The sequence below is a fragment of the Notamacropus eugenii genome, chromosome 5, assembly GCF_028372415.1.
Source record: "Notamacropus eugenii isolate mMacEug1 chromosome 5, mMacEug1.pri_v2, whole genome shotgun sequence".
NCBI classification, from domain to species: domain Eukaryota; kingdom Metazoa; phylum Chordata; class Mammalia; order Diprotodontia; family Macropodidae; genus Notamacropus; species Notamacropus eugenii.
In genome coordinates, this window is record NC_092876.1 from 297,249,306 (window position 1) to 297,276,738 (window position 27,433).

The window sequence follows — 27,433 nt, forward strand, 5'->3', positions numbered from 1 at the left end:
TCAACATATTGGCACTGGACCTAGTCCAGACACTGTCAAGTGTCTAGATGCAGATCAAGAACTCCCCAAATCAAAGCAATCCACCAGACTCAGCTTTCCTGGTATCAGGCAAGAGAGGTGTGTGTCCAGACCAGTCTCATTATTTTATAACTATTTCACATACATAGATCAAGGCTGGAATAGACCCTATAGATCATCTAAGCCCAACCTCCTATTTTTGCTGATGAAAACCTGTGATTTATGCTCAAGGTCATGTAGGTAGCAGAGCAAGGAATTGAACCCAAGTCTCCTATCCTCAAACCCACTGTTTTTGTTCTATTATATTATAAAACAAACCAATTTGATGTTGCTTGAACAAACTGACAGTGTCCCATCACAACCTAGAAATGAACATAGTCGTTGATAACATTGCTGCTAAGATACCATATGCCCTAACATCTCACTGGAAAATTCAAAGAGAAAAGGTAATGACCCTGGGGTATTATTGTCTATAAAGGCCAAATTCCTGATCTTCACCAGTAAGATGAATTATGACAAGGCTTTTAAAAAAGAATAGAATGGGTTTATACTAGCTCCTGCAGAGGGGACTGCCCTTCAGGATAGCAAATAGGGCTGCCCTTAATATATTTGAAGAATGACAACATCTTTAACTCAGTGCTTTTGCTCTCCACGTACAAGCCGCATTCATGGTCCACGTAGCAGGTGCTATCTTTTGAACACTTTCTCTTTTACTCAAGAGCTGCCAATTTTCATTACAGCAGTGAACTGGAGGAGTTCCGAAATGTCAGATGAAAAGAAAATTACTGGGCAGCTACTTTTCTTTATTAGGATTTCAGCAAAGTAAGCATGAAGGGGGCAGACAAGATAATGAAAGGGTTGCAAAAAGCATTTATTTCACTTTTTTCCCTTTTAGAAACTGTTAATAAAATTAGCAACATTCCAATAACAAGAAAGATGATAAAAGTCACACTCTAATATACAATTTTCTTCCTTCTAAAATGCCTGACAAAAATTGCAAATGTAAATCTTCTATCAATGAACATACAAAGAGAGACGGTAAAAAAAAAAAATTGCGTGTGTGTATGTGTGTGCACGTGTGAGAAGCACTAGAGAGCTAGCCAGTTCTCAACTGTTCATAAAAATTAGGGACACGATTTTTACTTTAAGTCAATTGATAGCCTCTTCTAAACCTAATTTAAACCCTTAGTTTCAGTTTTTCTCTCCATCAAAAATAAAAACCAAAACTATTTATAAGGTGTGAAATTGACTTGAGTCAAAAACCTTCATGGGTTCCCTACCTACTACATCATATCCATTGTATCCCAACCCTTCTGCCTGGCTCGCAAGGCCCCTCATAATGCCTTCATAATCTTCCCCACCCTATCTTGAGTGCCTTGGTCTCCTCAACATGCCCTCTGTGCAGATGGCTGCTTCCTCCCCTGCATGTAGAATACCATTTTTTCTTCCTTCAAATTCCATCTCTTCCACAAAGCCTTTCCTTACTATTTCAACCTTTACAAATTTCCCTCTCCTATATACCTTGAAAGCATGTAATCTTTTGCATGTGTTTCACATTTATTGCTGTCTTTTATTTTTGTATCACCTTCATTTGTGAATATATCCCTTTCTCTTCCCATATATCATGAGTCATCATCTATTTAAAAAAAATTAAAAATTCAAAAAACTAACCAACACAACAATTCAGTCTGACAATATATATGGTATTCTCCATTCATTTTCCCTTACCTCTGCAAAGAAACGCGGGAGATGAAGCTTCCCTTCTCTTATCTAAAGCCAAGTTTAGTCATTATAATTACAATATTCAGTTTCATTTTTTGGTTCTTTTCTATTTTCTTCCTGGTTCTGCTTACTTTACTAAGCATTATTTCATATTCTTCATATTTATCATTTCTTTTGAAACAATAATATCTCATATTATTCATGTACCACCATTTTTAGCCAGTCCCCAGTCAGTGGTTACCTACTTTGTTTCCAGGAATATTTTGATATATGAGACCTTTCCTTCTATCTTTGACCTCCTTTGGGTATTTGCCTGACAGTGTGATTTCTAGGTTAAAAAATGGATATTTTAGTCACTTTAAAAAAAACATAAATACATATTTCTTTCCAGAATGGTCAGAGCAATTCAAAGCTCCACCAGGAGAATATTAGTTCAATTTAATTCAATAAACATTTATTAATTTCCTACTATGTGCTAGGCTGTGTGAGAACCAGGAAAACAAATAAGAAAAAGAAGACAGTCGTTCTCTCAAGGAGCTTGGAATTTAATGGGGGAAGAGAGCACATAAAAAGAAACAGAAAGAGAGAGTTGGGGGGAGTAGGAGGTACTATGCTTGGGGGCATCATGTTCTATGGAGTGAAAACTAAGCAGAGCTGCTGATGGAAAATGCAAATGACCTGAAAAGTTCTGAAAATTCTAAAGGAAAATTCTGAAGGAAGGCTCTGGGAGGAGCTTATTGCTCCACTCTCCAGCCCTCCAATCAGAGAGGAAGAGGTAACTGAAGGTGATGGGGAGATGTTGAGTGTCAAACATTGAGTCAGTGTGCATCGTGATGAGATTCCAAGTAATCACTTATCCTCAAGAAGGAAGGTGTCCATTATTAGTGTGCTAGTTATTGTTATACTTTCATAACACTTCCATTATTAACAATTACCAACTTGTCATCTTACTTTGCCAAGATGAAAGTTCAGTTGTTTTGATTTGCATTTCTCTTATCATTAGTGATGAGGAGCAAGCTTCAAAACTATTTGTTCACAGCCATTGAGCATTTATCCAATGGGATAGTTTCATATAATCTTAGTTTTATATAATCATGTTAATTTCCTATGTACCTTAGCAATCAAACCTTTATCACAGATCTCATGCAGATTTTTTTCCCAGGTAATAGTTTTGTTATGTTTTGTTATGTTTTATCCTAATTTCATAGATTTTGCTTGCACAAAAGTTTTTCATGAGATCTAAAATGAATACCAGAAGCCACAAAGTCCAACCACCTCATTTTACAGATGAAGAAACTGAGGCTGAAAGAGGTTAAGTGACTTTTCCAAAACCATACAGACAGGCTATGTCACAAACACAAAAAGTGTCTGAGGCTGGACTTGACCTTAGGCCTTCATGATTCCAAACCTGGCACCATATATGACACCATCTAGCTGCCTTCAACTTTACATAATCAAAACTACCAATTTTTTTGTTTTGTAATCACCTTATTCCCTTGTTTGGCTAAGAATTCTCCCCCCTACTAAAAACTATTAAATGTACTTAATGATGACATCTTCTAATTATTTTATGGTGTGATCTTTAATGTTCAGGTTATGTACCTATTTTGAGTTTATTATGGCACAAGATTAGTTTGTGGTATGAGCTGATAGTCTAAACCTGATTTCTGCCAAAGTGCTCTCCAGTTTTCCCAGTATCTCTTATCAGATAATCAATTCTTCCCCAAGTAATATATATTCTCAAGTCATTTCACACTAGGTTATGGAGTTCAATTTTTTCTTATCTTCTATTATTTTGCGTGTTCCTTTAGTCTATTTTTCTATTTTTAACCTACTATATATAGTCTTTATCACACAATTAAATACTTTAACTCTCTGCTAGAGATCTCTCCTAATTCCCAAAGCACTGAGGACAGTGCTGAGCACAGAATAGACAATAAATAGCTGTTGAATGGTTGCTTTTATGGCTTTAGGTCTTATTCATAGTGAGTACTAAGTAAAAAGAAAACCAGATAAGAGGGATTTTTGACTAGCTGTAAACTAGAAAATTAGCTTCTAAGTTGCACCAGTAGAATCTTACAAATTCTAGGAGAAATATCATATTTTTAGCTTTAATATGCTAGACCTAATGTCCTATTCCAAAGCTTTATTGTTATTATGGAAATAAACCTGAGTTCCCAAAGGCTTTCGTCTAGTAGATCACATGCTATGGCACATTCTTCAGAGTGGTAAAAGTTTCAAGGATGGACTTAGAAATAGACTGTGCCAACTATCCATGGACCTGGTATAGCCACATATCACATGGGCTGCTGGGAATTATACTTTTCCCAAGGCAAAGAGGAGAGAGGGGAACCCGAGAATGTGGGAGCTCTACAGATAAGGGTAAAGGGCAAAGTGCAGTCAGGAGTGAGAATCAATTGCAAATTGACTATAATCATGAACAATTAGAATGTCTTCCAGGCTGCTGATCTGCTTAAAGAATGATCTGCCAGAACTGCTTGCCTAAATGTGCATGTCTTATGCTATTGAAACCTAATGAATTTATTAATTTTCTACTTCTTCCCTCACTAGCCAGGCATTGCTCATTTTATAGTTTCTTGTTCTTTTAATGCTTATTTGCTATTTGTACTTTTATAATAGATTTTATTTCCAAATAAAGATAAGCTGACATTTTGTTTCACATCAAATATTTTCTATAGAGGAGTTAGTGACAGGGGGGAAACGCAAGGGCCAGTGGAGATTTTTTTTTAATTGTACTATAGAGTCTCACTTTTATATGTAGAAAAGGAATTTCTTCCCTAAATATGGGGGCTAGCTGAATTCTATGAATATTCAGTATGACTAGCTCCCTAAAACAACAGGAGAAAAAGAAAAATATGAACCCATGAATCCAATCGTTCTGGGACTTTTAAAAAAGAAGTAAGCTTATAATGATATGTTGAGCACTCATTAGGGCTCTGTTGACAAAATATGGAGAGGGACATCAATAAGTTGACCCCCTAGCTGAAGAATTTACTTGGCTATAGCAACTCAAGAAATACATAAAAGTACGAAATGATCTTAAGTCCTAAGTAACTCTCTTCTATTCTGTTCTAACAGCACAAGAGTAGAAGGGGAAATGGCAGAGAACGGTTAAAATAATATAGTACTCTACTAGTATAAATATACTAATTTAAATATAACTATGTTACTCTTAATGGATAATCTTTTTTAATAGCTGTTGAGAAGACATGTTGACAGAGAACACAAACTCACACTGATATCACTATACATTGAACTAGAAAAAATAAAGAAGATGAGACTAAAGAGAAGAATTTTTCATCGATTTTTCCTTAGACAGTTGAATGAAATGAGATGGTTTTAGCCTGTGGCAAAAAAAGAAAAAAGAAACATAATTTATGAGATTCTTTTTCATCTCATCTTGCAATACTCATCATAAAAATAATTGTCACTTATATAACACCATCCATTATAAGGGGTGAAGAAGTAGAGTAATCCTCTAAAAATTTTGATAACATGATCCAGACTAAGCAGGTATATGCTTTGATTCTCTGGTCTTCCACACAAAAGTAGAAATAGAAGGATGACCAAAACCTACCTCATAAAATATGGTGCAGAAACAAGAAATAAAAAAGGCCAGAGACTTGTAGACCACTCAAAAATCTCGTCCTTCTCTAACATGATTATTCAAGAAGACAGTCAAAAGAATTTACCTTTAAAAAAAAAATGAAATTGATTCTCAATGAAGTCTTAAGAAAATACTGGGTAAGGCATGTTTTATCAAATTATCAACCAGTTTGAGCAAAGTTAATACCAAATAAGAAATCAGAATAAAGAAGCTACATGAAATTAGAAAAAAATTGAAATAGAGAAAAATAAAATACATTAAATTAGACTAGCTCCATCTTGAACTGGTTAAGAGATCCATTAACGACAGGCATTAGACAAAAGTAAAAACAAACTCTAATTTCACTTTATAGACATTTAACCAATAAAAATATTTAGGCTTTATTTAGTAGAGCTGCTGAGTCTCCAAAAATAGGGGAGCTAAAAGAATCCAGGACTATCTCAACCAGGAAACACCTCATCTCCTTGCCAAGCAGAGAAACATGGTAGCCAATGGTGAGACCAACAGCCTACAAACTAATTTGTAAAATATTATGAAAACTAACAGAAGACTATGATACATCTGGATATCTGCTGGAGCTCTCCCTGTGGTAATATTGTAGTCAGAATTCTCTAATTCTCAAACTTTATAGAGGGACTAATATGATCCTTTCATCCTTCAAAAGGAAAAAAAGAACTGGTCCTTTCGACGTGATTCTCCAGGGAGAAACTAGTTGCAGAGGTAGAAATAACGAGAATCCTAGGGTAAAGTGACCAAATCATCTTAAATAGACTAGAAGAAAACAAGCATTGTTTGACATCCTTGTTATATGTTTTCAAATAATTTTCATCTATTTTGTTTTATATTAGATTATGTTATAAATTTACATTATCAACATATTATTAGCTTATATTATTTCCCAATATATCTCTCCCTTTCCAAAAGACCCATTCCTTATGACAATGAATTTTTTAAAGGAATTAAAAGGAAACTAGCAAACACAGTAAAAGTCTGCCATTATATGATGTTTCACATCCATTGCCCCCAGCCTCTAAAAAGAAGGGGTCTTCTCTCCCTCTTTTCAGAGGAAAGTACCTTCTCAGATCTCTTCTTTGAGACTCAACTTAATCATTAGAGTTTCTCACATTTAGTTTTAACTGTCTTATTATTGCTATTCTTTCCATTTTGAATGTTGTAGTCATTGCATATGTTGTTCTTCTTACTCCATTTTTCAATAGTTCATAGAATTCTTTCTAAGCTTCTCTGTATTTATCATATTATTTTTTCCTACAGTGGAATACATTCACATACCACATCTTGCTCAGTCATGGCATACTTGATGGCCATTGGCTTTGCTACTACAAAATTATGTCACCATTACAAAAGCAAACTTAGATTATTGGAGAGAAATTTTCAAAGGACTCAGAGAAAGGATAGAGAATGATCCAATGGAATAAAATACTAGAAGAAGTCAGCCATGGAGGGATGGAAAGCTCAACAAATGATTATTTACATGCACTTGCACCAGTTGTCACCCATTCCCAAAGACTATGCCCTCCTTTTCATTCTTTCATTTAAAAAAAAATCAATAAAAGCTTTAACTCATTTGCCACATCCTCCATGTAGAAATACATTCCTTGATTGTAGACTGATTATTAATCCTTGATTATTAGAAATAGATTCCCTGGTTCCCATAAATTCTTCCAATTGATAGAATTCTCCTCCTCCCTGAATGCATTTTTTTCTGTTCTCTCCTTTGTCTCCATACTGCTACCTTATATTATATTTATATATATGCATGTCATATCCTCCACAAAAGCTTTCATCTGATCCCTCATTAATTTGGAGGTTCTTGAAGGCTAACAATGGAGAACAAAATCTACCAGTTTCTATCACGATTGTTTTCAAAAGACTTCAAGTGTGACTCTGGAGACAGCCTATTTCTATCTTTCAGCCTGGCTAAGTACAGAGGGGCATGTATGGTAATCATTAGGTAATGGATTATTTGGTCATAGGAATTCATGTGCAACCTGATTTCCAACCAAGGATCTTTTACATGCATCTGCATAAGCAGAAGGAAGCAGATTTCTAACTGGTAAAGAAAATGCTGATCTCAGACCTAATTATTATTTTCTTAAAAAGTGATTGATGAAATATTAATAACTATCAACTCATATGCCTACTTTTCTATCTCAGCAAAACAAATGAGTATAATCTGTATGCATATGAAAGGCATCTTTGGTATAGGTATGAAAAGGGAACAGTGAATAGTCAATAAAAGTCCACAAACAGCAAATACTTATTAAGCACCTACTGTATGCCAGGCATTCTGCTAAGTGCTGGGGATAGAAATACAAAAAAGAAAGACAGTCACTACTCTCAGGGAACTTACAATCTAATTGGAGAAGGCAACAAACAAAAGGGAGTTAAACAGGGAAGGGGAAGAGAAAGGAAAAGAACTGAGGCTGGCAAAGGTACAATCCCAAAATAATACATCCCGGTGAGAAACAAGGAGCAGGCAGTTTTTGTAAACAAGTCACACAATTCAGTCAATAAGTAGTGAGTCAATAACCATTTAGTAACTTTATGCTAAGTACTTAGGGATACAAAGGGAAGAAAAAGACAGGTCCTGTTCCTGCAGAGCTCACAACCTAATGAGGGAGAAAACATGCAAACAAAAATATACAAACAAGTCATATGCAGGATAAACAGGAAATAATCAACAGAGAGAAGGCGTTAGAATTGAGGGGTTCAGAAGGACTTCCTATAAATGAGATTCTAACCATGACTTGACGAAGATCGGGGAAAGCAGGAGGCAGACATGAGGAGGCAGAGCCTTCCAGGCATGGAACAGCCACAGGAAATGCACAGAGCAAAGAGATGGAGTGTCTTATTCAGGGAACAGCAAAGAGGAAATTTCATTGGATCAGAGTATGTGAAGGGCAGGTCTAACATGTAAGAAGACTGGAAAGGGGAGGAGTAGTTATAAATGATTTTGAATGCCAAACAGATTGGTTTATATTTCACCTTGGAGGTGATAGGGAGTTTGTCAAACATGGGGGTAACATGGTTGTAATGGCACTTTAGGGAAATCACCTTGGTGGCTGAATGGGGAAAAACTGTTGACAGTCAGACCAACCAGGAGGCTATTGAAATAGTCCAGGCATAAGAAGATGAGGGCCTGAACTAGGGTGAAAGCAGTATCAGAGGAGAGAAGGAGGGGAGGAGGGGAGGTGGTATATTCAGAGATGTTGCAAATGTGAAGTCAATAGGCCTTGACAATAGATTGCATGTGGGGAATGAGAAAGAGAGTGAGGAGTCAAAGACAAGACCTAGGCTGAGAGACTGAGAGACTGGGAGGATGATAGTCCCCTCAACATAAATGGAGAAATTTGAAGTGGAGAGAAGGTTTAGGAGTAAAAATAACGAGCTCATCTTTGCGTATGTTGAATTTAAACTGTCTTTTGGATAATCGAGCAGCTAGGTGGCACAGTGGCATGCCAGATCTGTAGTCAGGAAGATTCATCTTCCTCAGTTCAAATCTGACCTCAGATACTTACTGTGTGCCCTTCGGCAAGTCATTTCACCCTATTTGCCTCAGTTTCCTCATCTGTAAAATGAGCTGCAGAAGAAAGCGGCAAACCACTCTAGTATCTTTGCCAAGAAAACCCCAAATGAAGTCATGAAGAGTCATACACAACTGAAATGAATGAACATTGGATAGCCATTTCAAGATGTCTGAAAGGCTACTAGAGATGTATAACTGGAGGTCAGCAGAGGGTCTAGGATGGGATAAGTAGATTTGAGAATCATCAACACAGAAATGATAATTAAATCCATGGGAGCTGATGAGATCACCATGTAAAGTAGTATAAAGAGAGAAGAGAATAGGGCCCAGCATAGAACCCTGTGGGACACCAACAGTTCATAGGTGAGATCTGGATGAAGATCCAGCAAAGGAGACTTAGAAAGAATAGTCAGACAGGCAGGAAGAGAACCAGGAGAGAGTGATATACCCAAAGCCTAGAGAAAAGAGCAAGAAGAAAAAGAGAAGAGGGTAATGAGAGCACCAAAGGCTGCAGGAAGGTCAGAAGGCTGAGGATTGAGCAAAGACAACCAGATTTCACAATTAAGAGATCATTGGTAACTTTGGAGAGATCCATTTGGGTGGAAGGATAAAATCTGAAGCCAAATTAAAGCAGAATTAAAAAGAAAGTAAGAGGCAAGGAAATGGAGGCACCTATTGTAAAGGGGCTCCTCAAGGTTAGCCACAAAGTGCAGAAGAAATATGGCATGAGAATTAGAAGGAAGGATCAAGTGAGAATTTTTTAAGGATTGGGGAGACATGAAAATGATTCTAGTCAGTAGGGAAGTAGCCATTTGACAGGGAAAGACAGAAGATAAGTGAGAGCATGGACATAACAGAGGGGGCATAGAGGAGGAGACAGGGTTGAATTAAATAGCTTAGGAAGGTAAAGGAGCATGCCTTGGCAAGAAGTAGGACCTCTTTGTGTGAAATATAAAGATTGACTGATTGATTGAAAAGTATAGAAAATTCAGAACTTCATTGTGTTTAGTTTGTTGAGAATAAATTTTTTTGATTTGGCAAAACAAAATGCAAACTTAAAAAAATCCTCACAAACACAGTACCTCCCACATACTTCTTAAGATCATATAAGATTTTATTTAAAAAAAACAAAAACATAAAAGAGATAATTTTGCTTGACAACATTCTACTAAGTTCACAGCACTACAGATTTAGACCTGGCAGGGGGTATAGAGATCATCTGGTCCTCATTTTATAGATGAAGAAAAGGGATTATCGATATCAGTGAGATTCCAGATCCATTACAGTATGACAGTATTGTACTACTTAATTGTGACAAAGCTAATTATCCCATTCTCCTCTTTATTAAGAAAATCAGACAAATGAAAGCATTAAGGTGTTCAGCTAACATGAATAGACCATGAGTTAGAGACTAGCTTAATGCAATGAACCCTGCTATGATTAGACCCTCACCTGGCCATCCCAGCTATTAAAGGTGGACTGAGTTCTGAATGAAAATTAGAAGCTGAAAACATACTTGGCAGGATCATACCATTTCAAAAATTTACGCTAAGCAAAGCAAACAAAATTTTCTAAACTACCCAGCTACTAGAAGAGGAACTTAAAATTGTAAGGACACTGGGGAACCCAAGTTGTTGTATATGATAAAATTGTTTCTCTATCCCAGTGAAGCAAAAACCCATTAGCACAAAACTGTTTCTCACCCTGTCAGTTTTATGGCAACCAATATTTCATTAAAGCTGGGGCAAAAGTAGCAGTGATAGGGCCTGGGACCACGGCCCACAGTGAATTGCTTAGGATATTTCCAAATATCTAGACATTTGGCATCATGCAGACGGAGCATCTGGCAAATTGAAAGAGTTGTTTACTTTTCACTCAGATTTTTGGCATAAATATCAACTCAACCTATGGATGACCAATAGGATCCCTGTGTAAAGGATCTAGAAGTAGGGAAGGTGATAGTTCCTTATTAAAAGGTTCTATTCAAGGAAATTCTTGTCTCCAGATAATCCATTCAGAAACATGCACGTATTTCTGTACATATTTCATAGACCTATGTTCATCCGAGGAGATAAATCAGTCTCTGTGCATATTTCATTGACCTAAGTTCATCCAAGGAGATCAAATCAGTCAATACTTAAAGAAATTAATTCAGGCTATTCACTCGAAGGTCAAATACTGAAGCAGAAGTTTAAATACTTCGGCCATAGAATGAGAAGATGGGATTCATTGGAAAAGACCCAAAGCTCAAAGGTAAAAGGAAAAGGGGACAGAGGATGAGATGGAAAGATAGTGTTATGGAAACAATGAACACGGACTTAGACTTCAAGAGATGGTTAAGGAAAGCAGGACCTTGCGAGCAACAGTTCATGGGTCACAAAAAGTAAGACATGACTGAATGACCAAACAACAAAAAGTTCATACAATTCATAAAACTTAATTGAATCTTATTAATATAGGTACTCCCTTCACTGGTACAGATCACAACCTATCCTTATAGTGTGCATCTCTTGTTCATGTCTTCCCTCAAATCCCTAAGAGAAGATCCATCCAATGTGATAGAAGGATTCCTCTGATTCTTTTAATATTTTAAAAATACTAACACTGCATTAGGGCTTTCCATATGTTTTGTCTTATACTTACTCCATGATCAGTCAAATGACTGATGAATCACTTTTTGTGCACATATCACCACTGGCAATAGGTTACAGAACGCTTATACATATCATTCAAAAAATTCTTATTAAGTGCCTACTACCTTTAAAGTACTCTACAAGATAACCAGGTGTCTTTCCATTGCTTGTTGGGACATTCGCAATTTTGATTTTTCCAAGATCATGGTGTCCCAAGATTTGTAACCATATAAATGGACTCTGGGTGCACTGAGCAGTTTAGGATCATTAAAAACCCTGCACAATTCCCATATGTGTGCAGTCTAATCTCTTTCTCTTAAATCCAGATCATCTCTAGCTCCTGTCAAAGAGCTCGATATTAATAGAGTAATTCAATGGGGTGTCCATCCAGCTACATGTCAAATTCCCTATAATATATATTTTCCCCTCACTTTGTTTTTCCATTATGGATGGTTATATAGATCTCTTTCAAATGACTATGGATTTCAGTGAGGTAGTTTTGCAACATTCTTGGTGTTGATTAAAATGATTAATTTAGAAGAGCAGCTAGATGGCACAGTGAATAGAAAACACTGACCCTGCAGTCAGGAGAACCTGAGTTCAAAAAATCCAACCTCAGAAACTTGATGCTTACTAGCTGTGTGACTCTGAGTAAGTCACATAATCCCAATTGCCTCACAAAAAATAAAATAAAATGACTGATTTGAAAACACAGAAAAACACAGGATACAAATCACTTAAAGTCTAGATCCTTTAGTAAAAGTATTATACAGCTTAAAAGCATTGAATATGGTTACCATTTCAATCCCCTCCAAATTCGCAAACCATGGGTCAGAATGTGAAAAACAGGTTCACTCAGTAAGCTCTTCAGATACTAAGAAAAGGGACTAAGCCCTTAATTACCCACTGCACACAAAAATTGAAGACAGCCAATGCAGAACACCTGCACCAGAAGGCCGCCCACTTTGTAATCCTTACTTTTAAAGTGACTTAGAGAACCAGAGTGATCTACAAATCTGTATATACCTTTATACGATTGTTCAAAATCCCATTTTGTCTGACTGGAACTTTGTTTACGTGGTCACCAACACATTCAGATGGAAAATGCAGTCTGACACACAGCTTTTTTCTTTCATTCTGGAGGTGACATGAAAATAAAATATCCATATGCTTTGTGGATTTCTTCCTTTTCTTTTTGTTTTGCTACATGTAGATTCAGCAGAGTTCTCTGAAAGGGGAAACCTATCAGCTTCATCATGAATTATAAACTCAGAACAGAAGGAATCTCAGAGACTCTCTAATCCTACCACTTCATTTTATATATCAGGAAAATTAGACTCAGGAAAGTTATGAGATCTATCCAAAGTCACACAAATAGAAAGCATCACAAGTGGTATTCATGCAACATTAAAGAAGGAAGAGATTTTAGAAAATAATAAACTCAAATAAAAGGACCATGGATATATAATTGATTGGTGCCCCCAAAAATCTAACATTTGAATGAAAACTCTAGTAACTTTTAAACTCTGATATCATTCATTCTTCTCTGGATAGAGGATTCGTTCACTTCTGCTTTGGACACATGTACCAAGATAACCTTAAGTACAAAATTTACAAATAATATTGATAGAGAGATGGAATGGTATAATAAATGGAGGACTGGTCTTGGAATGACGAAAATAAGGGTTCAAATCCTACTTCCATGCATATAAGCTATATGACCCCAAGCAAGTCGCTCAACCTCTGAACACCTCCAGCAACTAAGACTGAATTTCATGTGAGTTTCCAATCTGCAACAGTAGAAGTTATTTCTGAAAGGGAGTTCTCCATGCTGATGAGATCACAGGCCTAGATTCAAAGAAAAAGGAATATTGCTATTCCAAGGCAAACAGTTATGATTGTTGCACAGGTATTGTGGCAAATAAAAAGTTTCTAGAAACAATGAACCTTGCCTGCCTGATGCCCTGAGCATTTTACACTTTCTTCTGCCCATAAAACAGTAACCCTTGGAGTTTATAGTGATTGGTCAAGATCCAGTGGAAAACCTTCATTTCCCTCCAAGGGTCAAATTTTTTCTCATATTCCTCAATAGACAACTCCTTCAATTATTTTAGGCCTGTCAAAATGAGGGTGACAATAATCATTTCTAACCTGTTTTACTTTTAAACAACAATCCCTTCACACTAAAATAATCAATTCTTGAAATCTTGCATCACACTTCCAGTAAATGCTCCTACCCTGACACCAGCTCAGAGGACATTTTTTCTCTTCACTGTCAAAGGCTCAATAGGTACCTTCTACTGCAATCCTTGCTCAGCACATCTCTTTTTTCTTTATGTCAGAGGTTCCAACTCCAAATAGCATTGCCAAATCTTTCCCTTCTCTGACACATCCTCCTCTTTCAAATTTGAATGAGCATTTTCTCCTTGGCCTATTATAAATAACACAAGGGAACAGGTGGGAAAGAGGCCCAGAGATTTTATGGCAAGCGATCAGGGATTTCAGAGGAGCACAAAAATTCAGGGCCAAGGGAAGTACAAACATAGAGAAGAAGTTAGAAATATAGGACAGGAGTCTATATATATAGCCTCAAAGTTGCCATGATACACAATCGCTCAGAAATGGAGTTTAATAAATTCAAACTAAATTGATAGGGGCTGTGCTATCAGCAGCCAAGAGATGTATAGTGTTGGTCCAAACACAGTATCTATGGTGAAAGAATGGAAAAGTTACATTGGTTGATGCATTCCAATGGGAGATAGAAAAATTGAGTGTGGAGGCCTCAGCCCAGGAATATTTTCTTAAATGAAATAAATACTCAGATGATTCCTACTGCTGTGAACCGATCCCGCTGCCTCTGAACCCGAAATGAAATTCTCTGAATTTGTCCCTGCTCTCTTCTCTGAAGACTGGAGGATCATTTGAGACAAAAGCAAAGGTTTTGGTCTGATTCTAAGCACTATGGGGTTCAGCAGGATCCAGGAAGAACACCGAGGCAAACAAAAGGAAAAGTTTTCTAAAAAAAGATTTTAAAAGCTGACGGACTGTATAAAGGCAATTTCTTTGCTAAATGATGAGCTATCACCAAAGCCTGCAAGGGTCAGGAGACAAGACAATGGAGTTCCTCCCAAATACAATTGTAGCTATACTTGATCAAAAGCATCTGGGAAGGAAGGGAAATTTAAGCCTTTGTTAGAGGTAAGTTAGGGCTAGTAGAATCAACAAGTTATATTATTTAAAATGATAATATTTACAAAGCAGAGAGAGGAAAGGGAAGAGAGAGAAAAGGGAAAATGGAGAAGGTAAAGGGAGAGGGGGAAAAGGAGAGAGAAGAAAGTGAATGGGAGAAAGAAGAGAGAGAAATGGAAAATGGAAGAGAAGATAGAAGAGAGGGAAGGTAGACAGAGAAGGAAAGATAGAGGAGCAGGGAGAGAGGAGAGGACAGTCACTGTAGAGAGAAGGGAAAAGGGCAGGGGGACTGGAAGGGGCTTCATCCACGAGGTCATCTAGTCTAATTTGTTCCTTTTAAAGACAGAGGAACTGTTATCCATAGATGATAACTGATTAACCCAAAGTTATACAGAGAGCAAACAGCAGAGCCAAGATTCACCTACTGCTACTGCAGGGCTCTTTGTGGTAAAATGTAAATTCACACTCTCCTTAATTCATTTTCTAAATTGAAAACCTCATTTGTCTTGATGATAGCCGGGCAAGCATGAAGAGTCTAAGATGACTTCTGAGTGGTCTGGTTAAGGAGGCCTAAAGAAGTAGCTCAAACCCTCCTTGTTCTTCCTGAAGCCTCCAAAGCCTATTAGGTCTGTGCAACACATTCAGTCCTAAATGAATTAATAAATACAGTCTTACACTGTGAATTGCCTTTTAATGTACATTTCCCATCTTTGTTAATAGAAACTAAGCTTCTTAGTAGCAATAACTACCTCATGCTTTTTTTTTTATCCCCAGATCTAAACAATCAATTAATCAAAAAGCAATTATTTTTTTCTTTTCTTCTGGTTTCTTTTTTTTTTAATTTATTGATTTATTTTTAGTTTTCAACATTCATTTCCACAAGCTTTTGAGTTTCAAATTTTCTCCCTATCTCTACCCTCCCCTGCCTCAAAACACCATACAATCTGATTACCCCTTCCCCCAATCTGCCCTCCCTTCTATCACACCCCTCCCTTCCCTTATCCCCATCTGCTCTATTTTCTTGTAGGGAAATACAGATTTCTATACCCCATTACCTGTATTTCTTATTTCCCAGTTGCATGTAAAAATAATTTTTAACATTAGTTTTTAAAACTCTGAGTTCCAGCTTCTCTCTCTTCCTCCCTCCCCACCCCATCCCTCACTGAGAAGGCAAGCAATTCAATATAGGTTATACATGTGTAGTTATGCAAAAGACTTCCATAATAGTCATGTTGTGTAAGACTATACTTCCCTCCATCCTTTCCTGTCCCCCATTTATTCTATTCCCTCTTGAGTTTGTCTCTCCCCAAAAGAATTTATTTATAATTGCCCCCTCCTCCCATTTGCCCTCTCTTCTATCATCCCCCCACCCTCAACTTATCCTCTTCTCCCCTACTTTTCTGTAGTGTAAGATCAATTTTCATACTGAACTGAGTGTGCATGTTATTCCCTCCTTAAGCCAAATGTGATGAGAGTAAGCTTCACTTTTTCCCTCTCACCTCCCCACTTTTCCCCTCCATTGAAATAGCTTTTTCTTGCCTCTTTTATGAGAGATAATTTGCCCCATTCCATTTCTCCCTTTCTCCTCCCAATGTATTCCTCTCTCACCCCTTAATTTTATTTTTTAGATACCATCCCTTCCTATTCAACCCACCCTGTGCCCTCTGTCTATATGTATATAATCCCTCATCCAAATACTGAGAAAAGTCTCAAGAGTTGCAAATATTATCTTTCCACATAGGAAGGTAAACAGCTCAACTTTAGTAAGTCCCTTATGATTTCTCTTTCCTGTTTACCTTACTGTTTTCCTGCTTCACTTGATTCTTGTGTTTGAAAGTCAGATTTTTTATTCAGCTCTGGTCTTTTCATCAAGAATGCTTGAAAGCCCTCTATTTCATTGAATGACCACTTTTTCCCCTGAAGTATTATGCTCAATTTTGCTGGGTAGGTGATTCTTTGTTTTAGTCCTAGTTCCTTTGACTTCTGGAATATCATATTCCACACCCTCTGATCCCTTAATATAGAAGCTGCTAGATCTTGTGTTATCCTGATTGTGTTTCCACAATACTCAAGTCGTTTCTTTCTGACTGCTTGCAATATTTTCTCCTTAACCTGAGAACTCTGGAATTTGGCTACAATATTCCTAGAAGTTTTTCTTTTGGCATCTCTTTCAGGAGGCAAGCTATAGATTCTTTCAATATTTATTTGACCCTCTGGTTCTAGAATATCAGGGCAGATTTCCTTGATAATTTCATGAAAGATGATGTCTAAGCTCTTTTTTGATCATGGCTTTCAGGTACTCCCGTAATTCTTAAATTGTCTCTCCTGGGTCAATTTTTCAGGTCAGTTGTTTTTCCAATGAGATATTTCACATTCATTGTCTGCAATTTTTTTATTCTTTTGGTTTTGTTTTATAATTTCTTGACTTTTCATAAAGTCATTAGCTTCCATCTGCTCCATTCTAACCTTTAAGGAATTATTTTCTTTAGTGAGCTTTTGGATCTCCTTTTCCATCTGGTCAATTCTGTTTTTTAGGGCATTCTTCTCCTCATTGATTTTTTGTATTTTTTTTTTTGCCACTTGGCTTAGTCTATTTTTAAACTGTTACTTTCTTCAACATTTTTTGGGTCTCCTTTAGCAAACAATTGACTTGTTTTTCATGATTTTCTTGCATCACTCTCATTTCTCTTTCCAATTTTTGTTCTATTTCTCTTACTTGATTTTCAAAATCCTTTTTGAGCTCTTCCATGGCCTGAGACCAATTCATATTTTTCTTAGAGGCTTTGGATGGAGGAGCTTTGACTTCATCTTCTTCTGTTTACTTGCTTTGGTCTTCCTTGTCACCAAAGTAAGATTCTACAGTATGATTCTTTTTCCAATTTTTGTTCATTTCCCCAGCCATTTACTTGACTTTTGAGCTCTTTGTTAAGGTAAATCTCTGCTTCCAGTGGAGGTGGGGGTGTACTGTCAGCTGCTTGATTCCCCCACAATTTGTGGGCCTAGAACTCCAGAAACAGCTGCTGCCTCTGCCCCTGCTGCTTCTGTGGCTGCTGCCTGGGTTTCTCTGTCTCCTCCCACCTCAGCTGCCTGGGGGCTGGGGTTGAACCACTCCACTCTCCTGCACTGGTCCCACAGGCTTTTCCCACTGACCTTCTAATTTATCCTGGGTGTTTGGGGGTGCTGAAGTCTGGAAACTGCCACAGGTGAGACAGATTCAGTCTCCCCTTAGTCTGCTCAGGTCCTGTCTGTGCTGGCACAGCCCATGCACTCTGTTCCCAGTTTGGCTTAATAGACACTTCCAGGTGACCTTCCAGGCTGTCTTGGGCTGGAGATTTGCTTCACTCCATCATTCCATGGGTTTTGCAGCTCCAGAATTCGTTTTAGAGCCATTTTTTTACATGTATTTGACTGGACTTGACTGGAGTGCTCTAGAAAATCCATACTGTTACTCTGCTATCTTGGCTCCACCCCCTCAAAAAGCAATTATTAAACACACTGCATACGAGGCACTATATCAAGTGCTGGTCATACAAACAAAAACAAAGACCTGGTCTCTGCCTTCATGTAACTTTCATTCTAATGAAGGAAATAAATATTAAATAACTATGTATATTGATAAGCAACAGACAGAGTAACTGAGAGGGAAAAAGGCATTAGCAATGCAAGATACAAGGAAAGACCTGGATAAAGAGGAGCTAAGACTTAAAGGGAAACAGGGAAATAGATGGAGAGGGAGGAAAGTGAACATTCTGAGCACAGGGAACAGCTAGTGAAAAAAAACAGAGGGTAGAGAAGGGATAATGTGTTAGATCAAGTAAGTAGTTAGATCAAAAATGAGGAGAAGGGAGTAAAGTCTAAGAAGACTGGGAAGGTAGAACAGGACCAGGTTATAAAGAGCTTTTAATAAACAAAGAAGTTTTCATTTGATCCTAGAGATCAGAAGGAGCTGCTGGAATGTATTGAGTAGGTGGTACTGTAGCCAGATCTGCATTTTAGGAAACTGACTTTGACAGCTATGTGGAAGTGGACTTCTATAGAAATGGGGAGAGATCGGAGGCATGGAGACCAATTAGGAGGTTTTTGCAGTAGTCTAAGCAAGGAGTGTTGAGGGCCCAAACAAGGGAGGTGGCTGTGTGAGTAGAGAGAAGGAAACATGCAAGAGATGTTATGAAGGTGGAAATGACTAGATTTGGCACCTGGATGTGCACAGAAAGGTATTAACCAAACATTTGGTGAAAGTAATCTGTCTCTTATTGGTATATAGGCAGTGGAAAACAAGGGTGAGTAGCAAATTGCCTGCCATGGAGATAAGCTGCAGAAAATCAATCTGAACAACTTTTGACCATTCTCTGTAACTCAATAATACCCATAAATAAGGCCAGCTTTAAGCCAAATCAGTTTTGGCCATTCTACAATGGACTTGGGACAATCAACCAATAAACAAGCAATCAATAAGCCTTTATTAAGCATCAGCTATGTGTCAGGCATTGCTCGGTACAAGAGGTAAAAAAGCAAAAATGAAAGAGCACCTGCTCTCTTGGAGCTCACATTGTATGGGGAGGAATAACCTATACACATGAAAGCATATATAAAATAAATTCAAGGCAACTAGGAATTTCAGCAGGGAGGCAATAGCATCTGGGAGAAGGGGGAAAAGGGAGATGAGCAAAGGGTTCGTATAGGAGTTTGCATTTAAGGTGAGTTTTGAATGAACTAGGGATACTAAGGGACTAGGAAGAAGAGAGAGGGCAATCCAAGTACAGGGGACAAGTCTATGTAAAGGTGTGGAAACATGAGACCAAAACTAGCCCATTCCGCCATCAGTGTGGCTGCAGAGACTCATCCATCACTATACCCACATCACAACACAAGCTGGAAACCACTCCAAACACAGAAAGACCAATGTAGCAGGAAAGCCCACCTCCTCTGAGACAGGACAGGGGAGTCACAAGGGCTCTGCACAAAGAGAAATGAGACCTGCAAATGCTTTCCTTTCTGCCTATTGCTCTACTCAACCTGAAAAATATCCCCTATGTTATTAAAGGCCTCTGGGCCCATGTAGAATATTTATAGAAATATTGCACATAATTAAAATCAATAGAAATAAATGGGACTCATAAATAACCTGCCAAGTAGAGCAATTCACCTTCAACAAGCCACAGTTTGTACGCCATTCAGACAGTCAAAGAGTCAATCAAACAACATTGATTCCTAAGTTGGATGGGGCCTGAAACCATATACTAAGGTTAGATGCACTAGAATCAAACCATGGAGCTGGAAGGGGCCTTCTGTGCCAGATAATCCAACCCCTTCATTTGACAGAGGAGGAAAATGAGGCATGGAGACATTAGTGGTTTGTATTAAGTGATGAATTCTAAAGCCACTGATCTTTCCAAGTCATTGCTTTTTTGTAAATATAAGGAACCAAAAGTATTAATGATGTTTTAAGCTCTGACCCCTTCCTTCCAGGGAGCCTTAAGGCTTCAGATACCCAGAGATATCCAACTGTAAACCATAATGGTACACTTCAAAGGAAGAAACATAAACACAGAAAGCAACCAGAGGAGGGGCTGAAACTAAGGAGCATAGAGTCCCCATGGCATGGACATGGACATGGACAAATAAATCTAGACTTTGGCCTTCATTGACAACATCATGAGAATTGTATAAGGTGGGGGTTAGGGGGAGGTCAATGTTCTTAGCAACCCAGAATGATATAGTTGGAACAGTAGTTTAAGTTGAATTGAGCACATGGGTCCTTATGAAAAGGAAGAAAGATTTTTCCTAGTTGTTGATAAGCTATGGTATAAGTGCTTTCAGTACTTTGTCAGGTAAGTAAAATCTTTTCTCTGGCTTTTATGTGCTTGTTAGATTGAGTGCACTCAGAGGAACTGAGAGCCCTTTTCTGGGAAACATGTAAGTCTGATACTGACGTTCCCTGGATTTCACTGAATAGGAGCATAAGCCAGAGATTTTTTTAAATGAACCAAATACTAGAGTTCCTGAACCCAAGAGAGTAAATGAGAAGGGAGGCTCTATATCTATGACCCGATGACCTTCATATGGGAGAATAAATAAAGAAAAACAAAGAGTCAAGAATTGAGCCTTGGGTACATATTTAGAAAAGAGGAAGAATATGAGCCAATGAAGAAACCAGAAGCGACCAAAAAGAAGGAAGAGTATTCAATGCCCTAAAAGCCAAAGGAGGAGAGAATTTCAAAAAGGAGATGGTGGTCATGGTGGAAGAGTGTCAAGTTCTGCCGAAAGAAGAATGAGAAAAGATGATATACTTGACAACTGGAAGATCATGGGTGACCCTGAAGAGAACACTGGCAGTGGAAAAGTGGAAAATACAATAAGATGCAGATATCCAGATGAGACTCTAATTCAGAAGAGTGGTGGAAATAGAGGCAAAATTATAGGGGATTAAAAAGTGAATACAGGAGCACTACAGCTATGTAAAACTGGCCAAAGATCTCCAGGATAACCAAGTCATTTTGAGCATCTGTATTTACATTCAGAAGATGGAAAGTGTACAAGCTTGAGCCTGATTGGAGCCAATGGTGTGTATTAAGAAGAAGAGTATATGTGTGTGTACATATAACTGTACATACAAAGACAAAGTACATATTCATACATGTATATGCTAGAAAATATACACATACATGTATTAAGAAGCTGAGTCTTTTACATGTACAGTACATATGTACATGCATATGGATATGTATATATGGGGAAAGTATGCATCTGTGTTCCTATTCATGTATGCATATGTCCAAATATATTTGTATGTGGACATTTTCCCATGTGTGTAGACTATATGAGTGTATATATACATACATATATGTGTATATGAAAAAATATTTACATTTTAGATTAAATGATCATGCCTGGGTTCTTTATCCAACTGGTCTACAATTCATGTACAAAAAGATCCCATTGCTTTCTTGCTTCACTGGCAAGTTATATGAACTTCTGATTTTTATCATCACCTCACTACTGTAGTCCATAGCATTTGTATCCTGTGAAGCTCAACAACGAATACACATTCTCTCTGCCCTTGGAGAAAAGAATACTATCTCTCCTTACCTTTCTCACTCAGTAAGTGAGAGGAGACATGAAGATATTATAGAATTTAGGGTGAATACCGAATTCACACAGGTAGCTATTTTATTTAACAGCTTAGCAAGAATGTGGGAGGAAAATACTGACCAAGCTTTCCTTGCACCACATTAGGTAGAAAGGACCAAAAAGATAGGGCTACTTTTCCTAGAGGTGTGTTCAATTCACAACCCTCACAAGATGACAAGAAGACCCTTTCTTGAATTTTGGCTTATGGGTCAGAATATAAAATTATAGCACTGGGGAATGAGGAGAAAAGGGCAAATGTTAGGAAATGACTGACAACACATGTGCAAAGGAGGATCTTCAAAGCACATCTCGCCTAAATGCAAAACTTCGCTCAGGGTGTTGGACTTGGAGTCAGGATGCATGGGTTCAATTCCTACCTTGGACACTTATTAGCTGTGTAACTGTGAGAAACTCACAACCTCTCTGAGCCTCAATATTACTACCTATAAAAAGAGGATTACAACAGCACCTACCTCCATACAACTGCGAGAATCAAATGGTATGACACTCACGCATAAAGGGCTTTGCAAATTTTAATTGCTATATAAGTGTAAATCAGTAGTACTATTCTTCCTTTCCTTCCTAGTCCTTCAATGCAAAACAATTATTAAATTTAACCCATTTCAAATCCATTCACTGTTTATTATATTAAAGACCTTTTCTAATACAACTTAGTAAAAAGATTTGGATATTTCCCTAGTCAAACCATAGACCCACACAAATGATAGCCATATGTAATAAAGGTTTCATTCAATTTAGTTAGCCAATCAGAAAGGTGTTGGTCCTGTCCTTCAATAATAAGGGTATAATGCGTTTCCACTGTAACTACAGTTCTCTCCATCAAGTCAATAAACATTAATTAGGCATCTACAATATGTGAGGCACTGTGTTAAGCACTGGGGATATAAAGAAAGGCACAGATGATTCCTTCCCTCAAGGATCTCAGAGTCTAATGGACATGCAAACAGCTATGTATAAAGAAAATATATACAGGCTATGTTGGAGATAAGCACAGAGGGAAGGCACTAGCATTAAGGGGGAATGGGAAAGGTTCCTTGCAGGAATTGGGATTGTGGCTGAAACATAAAGAAAACCAAAGAAGAGAGTAGGTACAGATGAGGAGAGAGAGAAGTCCAGTCATGGGGGAGATGGGAGTGAAAAGCACTGAGCTGGGAGGTAGAGTATCTTGAGCAAGGGCCAAACAGCAAGGACGCCAACATCGCTGTGTCATAGGATACTGGGAAGGGAGTGAGATATAAGAAGACTTGAAAGGGAGGCATGCTCCAGATTGCGAAGAACTTTCAGTGCCAAACAGAGGATTTTATATTTGATTCTGAAGGTAACAGAGAGCTGATGGAGTTTGAGTAGGAGAGTAACATAGACTTGAGCTTTAGAAAAATCACTTTCTTTGGTATCTGTTTAGAGGATGGGTAGGAGTGGTGAGCAGGAAGACCAATTAGAAGGGGAAGAGGAAGGGAAAGAAATAAGGATTTATGAAGCCTCGGTTATGTGCTAGGCACCGTGCTAAGTGCTTTTACAAATACTGTCTAATTTGATCTTCATAACAGCTCTATGTGACAGGTACTATTATTATCCCCATTTTACAACTGAAGAAACTGAGGCAAAGGGAGATTAAGTGACTTGCCCAGGATCACACAGCTAATAAATATTTGGAATTTGAACTCAAATCTTAATCGCTCCAGGCCTAGTGCTTTCTACACTGTGCCACCAGACCAGCAAGAGACCAAGTGTGAAGTGATGAGGGCCTGAACTAGGAAGGCAGCAGTGTCTGAGGAAAGAAATACATATATATAAGGGATATTGTGAAGGTAGACTCAATAGGATTTGGTAAAAGATTGAATATGGTGGTAAAAGAGAGCAGGGGCTGAGGATGACACCTAGGTTGGAGGTTTAATCTACATGTGTTCTATATTCACATTAGGAAACAAGGATGCCTTATATGTGTAAGGCACTGTGATTGGTGGTTATGGGGACGCAAAGATGAGGAAGACCTCTAGTCTAGAATTAATTTAAAAAAAAAAACATGAAAAGTGAAGTAACATAGAAAATAACAATTTACCACAACAATAAAAAACAGAATTGAAATTGAAAGGGACCTTAGAGATCATACAGTTCATATTCTTTGCAGATAAGGAAATTGAGGCCCAAAAAAGTTAGGTAGCTTGTCCAAGCTTGCACAGATGGCAGAACTTGGATTTAAACCGAAATCCCCTGCCTCTAAATTCAGCATTCATACCTTTGTTCACACCCCATCTCCATCTCAGAAGAATTGTCCTTCTAAGGCAGGATGTCAATAATTGCCAAATGGGTAGTTCTGATAATAGCTCCTGGATAAGTTAGCAGGAAGGGATGATCACTATAAGCTTAAATGATCTTGAAAAATTTCACAGAGACACAATTTGAGTTAGGTCTTGAACCACAGGTAGGATTTGGAAAAGCAGAAAGGGGACATGGTATATTCCAGGTGTGGGAGGGGGAGCATCTCAAATAAAACAGAGAAAGTAGTTTAATATTAGACATGTTTAAGGAAAATTTGAAAAGTTTATCTAGGGCAGAAATATCAGAAAGATAGTAATTGAAAATAAGATGAAGAAGACAGGTTGAGGCTAAACTTTGGAGAGCTTTGAATGCCAAAATGAGGAGTTCAGACCTTTTCCTATAGTTTTTAGAGAGGCCCTGAAGGATTTGGTTGGGATGGGGTGGGTTTATTATGATAAAGCTGAAGATTGACATGAGGAAATTAAGTGTTTTGGTAATATTAGTTTGGAAGCAATGTATAGGATATACTATATTTTTATTTTATTATTTAATTTTAGTTTTCAAGACTCACATTTGTAAGATTTTGAGTTTAAAATTTTCTCCTCCTCCTTCCCCTCTCATCTCCCCAAGAGAGTATGCAATCTGATATAGATCATACATCTACAATCATATTAAATATATTTCCACATTAGTCGTGGTAAAGAAGAATTAGAACCAAAGGGGAAAACCAGAAGAAAGGAAAAAAAAGGGGAAAATAGTATGCTTTGATCTGCATTCAGACTCCACAGTTCTTTCTCTGAATGTGGATAGCATTTTCCAGCATGAGTCTTTTGAAATTGTCTTAGATCATTGCATTGCTGAGAAAAATTAAGTCTATCAAAGTCAGTCTTCACACAACGTTGCTATTAATGTGTACAATGCTTTCCTAGCTTTGTTCACTTCATTCAGCATCAATTCATGCAAGTTTTTCCAGGTTTTTCTGAAAGTTTGCCTACTCATCATTTCTTATGGAACAATAGTATCCCACTGTATGCATATACCACAACTTGTTTAGCCTTTCATCAATTGATGGGCATCCCCTCAATTTCTAATTCTTGGACACCACACAAAGAGCAGCTATATATATATATCTATATCTATATATACATATCTATATAGATATAGATATAGATATGTATATATAGATATAGATATATAGATATATAGATGTAGATAGATAGATAGATAGATAGATAGATAGGTCCTTTTCCCATTTTTATGATGTCTTTGAGATACAGACCTAGAAATGGTATTGTTGTATCAAAGGGTATGCACAGTTTTATAGCAATACAATAAAAGGGGTATTAAAGGTAGGGAGATTAATGGGAAATCAATCGCAATAGTGCAGATATGGAGAGATCATCTACTGAATTGGGGTGGTAGAAATTCCAAATAGGCCATTAGAAATGGACTGGAATAATAGTGGGAGCTTAAGGCTAGAGATAAAGATTTGAGAGTCATCTATCTGGACATAATAGATGAAATCTTGAGAATAAATGAGATCTCCAGGAAAAAGGAAGAAGGGCAAAAGTCCAGGGTCTAAAGGCAAACAAATGCCCACATTTAGGGATCCTAGGCAAAAAGATAAGGCAGTGAAGGAGTCAGAAAGATAAAACAAGAACAAGAATAATATAATAGCATGGAATGAAAGAGTCTTAAGAAGAGAAGATCAATAAGATAAAAGGTAAAGAGAAGTTGAGGACAAAGACTGAGAAAACACCAGCAGGTTTGTTACTTTCTAGAACACAATTTCAGTATAGCAGAAGTGATAGAAACCATTTTTTTGGTGTCAAGGAGAGAATGGGTGTTGACTGTAGGTAGTGACAAGGAGAGTCAAAGAAAGTTGTTGATGAAAATAAAAAGAGAAACAGATTGGAAGTTAAAATAGGCAAATGGGTCAAGTAAAGGCTGATAATTTTCCCAAAAGAGGAGAAACCTGAGGAGCCCAGAAAAAGGAGACAGTGGGAAAGGAAATATTGAACATATTGGATAGAGATGAATCATCAAGGGAGCAAAAGTCCTAGAAGTGGTAGAGAAGATGGGGTCAAGAGCAGGGATTAGCCATGGGGAGGTGAATGCCTTGGCAGTCAAGAATAGTCTATCCTTCAGGTGTATCTCACTTCATATACAAGATTCATTATAAAAAGTATGTAAATTAATGTTGTGTAAATTGGATCCTTTTACAAAAGTACTAAAGAAAATGTTCATTTTATGGCAAATCCTATTATGAAGCAATGAAACTTTTTTAAAAATCTAATTTTTTCACACATTAAATCAAATTTCCACATACTGGGTTTGCTCAAAACAAAGGATTTAGGTCCATTAGTCTATATATGTCTTTAAAGACCTCACTGATGTCATAAAAGGTTAGATTAAATGCAATGACAATAAAGAACTAGTAATGAAATTTCCTTCCCTCACTGTGGGTAGAAAGTTGGTGGATTATGGGTACAAAATGTTATGCAGATTGTCACATGTGTTTGCTGTGTTGGTTTGTTTTGATGAACTGCTTCATATTTGTTATAAGGAAGTGCATTAGGAAGTGTGTGCTTTAAAAAACAAAAAGGAAACGTGGTGCAGTGGATGTAGGGCCAGCTTTTCGAGTCAGAAAAATCTGGCTTCAAGTCTTGCCTCTTGCACATACTATGTGTGTAACAAACAGTCACTTAATTTCTCAGTGGCCCAGGGAACCTACATAAACAGTTTTTTAACCTGAGATCCACAAATGTTTTTAAACATTTTAATAACTATTTCAATATAATTTATTTCCTCTTTAATCCTACGTTTTTATGTATTTAAAAAACATTCTAAGAAAGAGACTATAGACTTCACCAGATTGCCAAAGGGGTCCATTGCACAAAAAGAGTTAAAAACATTCACATTGACTTCAAGTTACAGATAAGCTGCCAGTTTCAGTAGAGGGAGTTTCCACTCCAGGATTTATCCATGTCAGTGAAAACACAGATATGAGTGTATAAGTGACATTTCGTTGAGAGAAAATGGCCTTCCTAGAAATAGAAATGAGAGAGACAGACAGAGACTGAGACAGACAGAGAGACAAAGACACTGATACAGAGAGAAGAGATAGGAGACAGAAAAAGAGAGAGAGGAGAGAGATGGAGAAGGAGATAGAGGGGAGAAGAGAGAGACAAAGAGAGAGAGATAGAGTTCTGTTCTGCTAGTTGGTTCTCTCATACAAAAGAATATGACAATGAGGACAAGGAAGCAGCTGGAAATGGATAGTAG

The 27,433-nt window shown here is 37.5% G+C and overlaps 1 long non-coding RNA gene across 9 annotated transcripts in view; it reads right to left on the reverse strand.

Moving 5' to 3' along the window:
- The window catches only part of LOC140506244 (uncharacterized), a 444,115-nt gene that overhangs the window by 154,047 nt on the left and 262,635 nt on the right, over nucleotides 1-27,433 (reverse strand). Inside the window, exon 8 of one of the 9 annotated variants that reach the window (XR_011967835.1) lies at nucleotides 5,339-5,453. The exons of the other annotated variants lie outside the window; for them this stretch is intronic. This is a non-coding gene — a long non-coding RNA (uncharacterized lncRNA). The remainder of the gene's footprint in view (nucleotides 1-5,338; nucleotides 5,454-27,433) is intronic. 9 annotated transcript variants of the gene reach the window in all.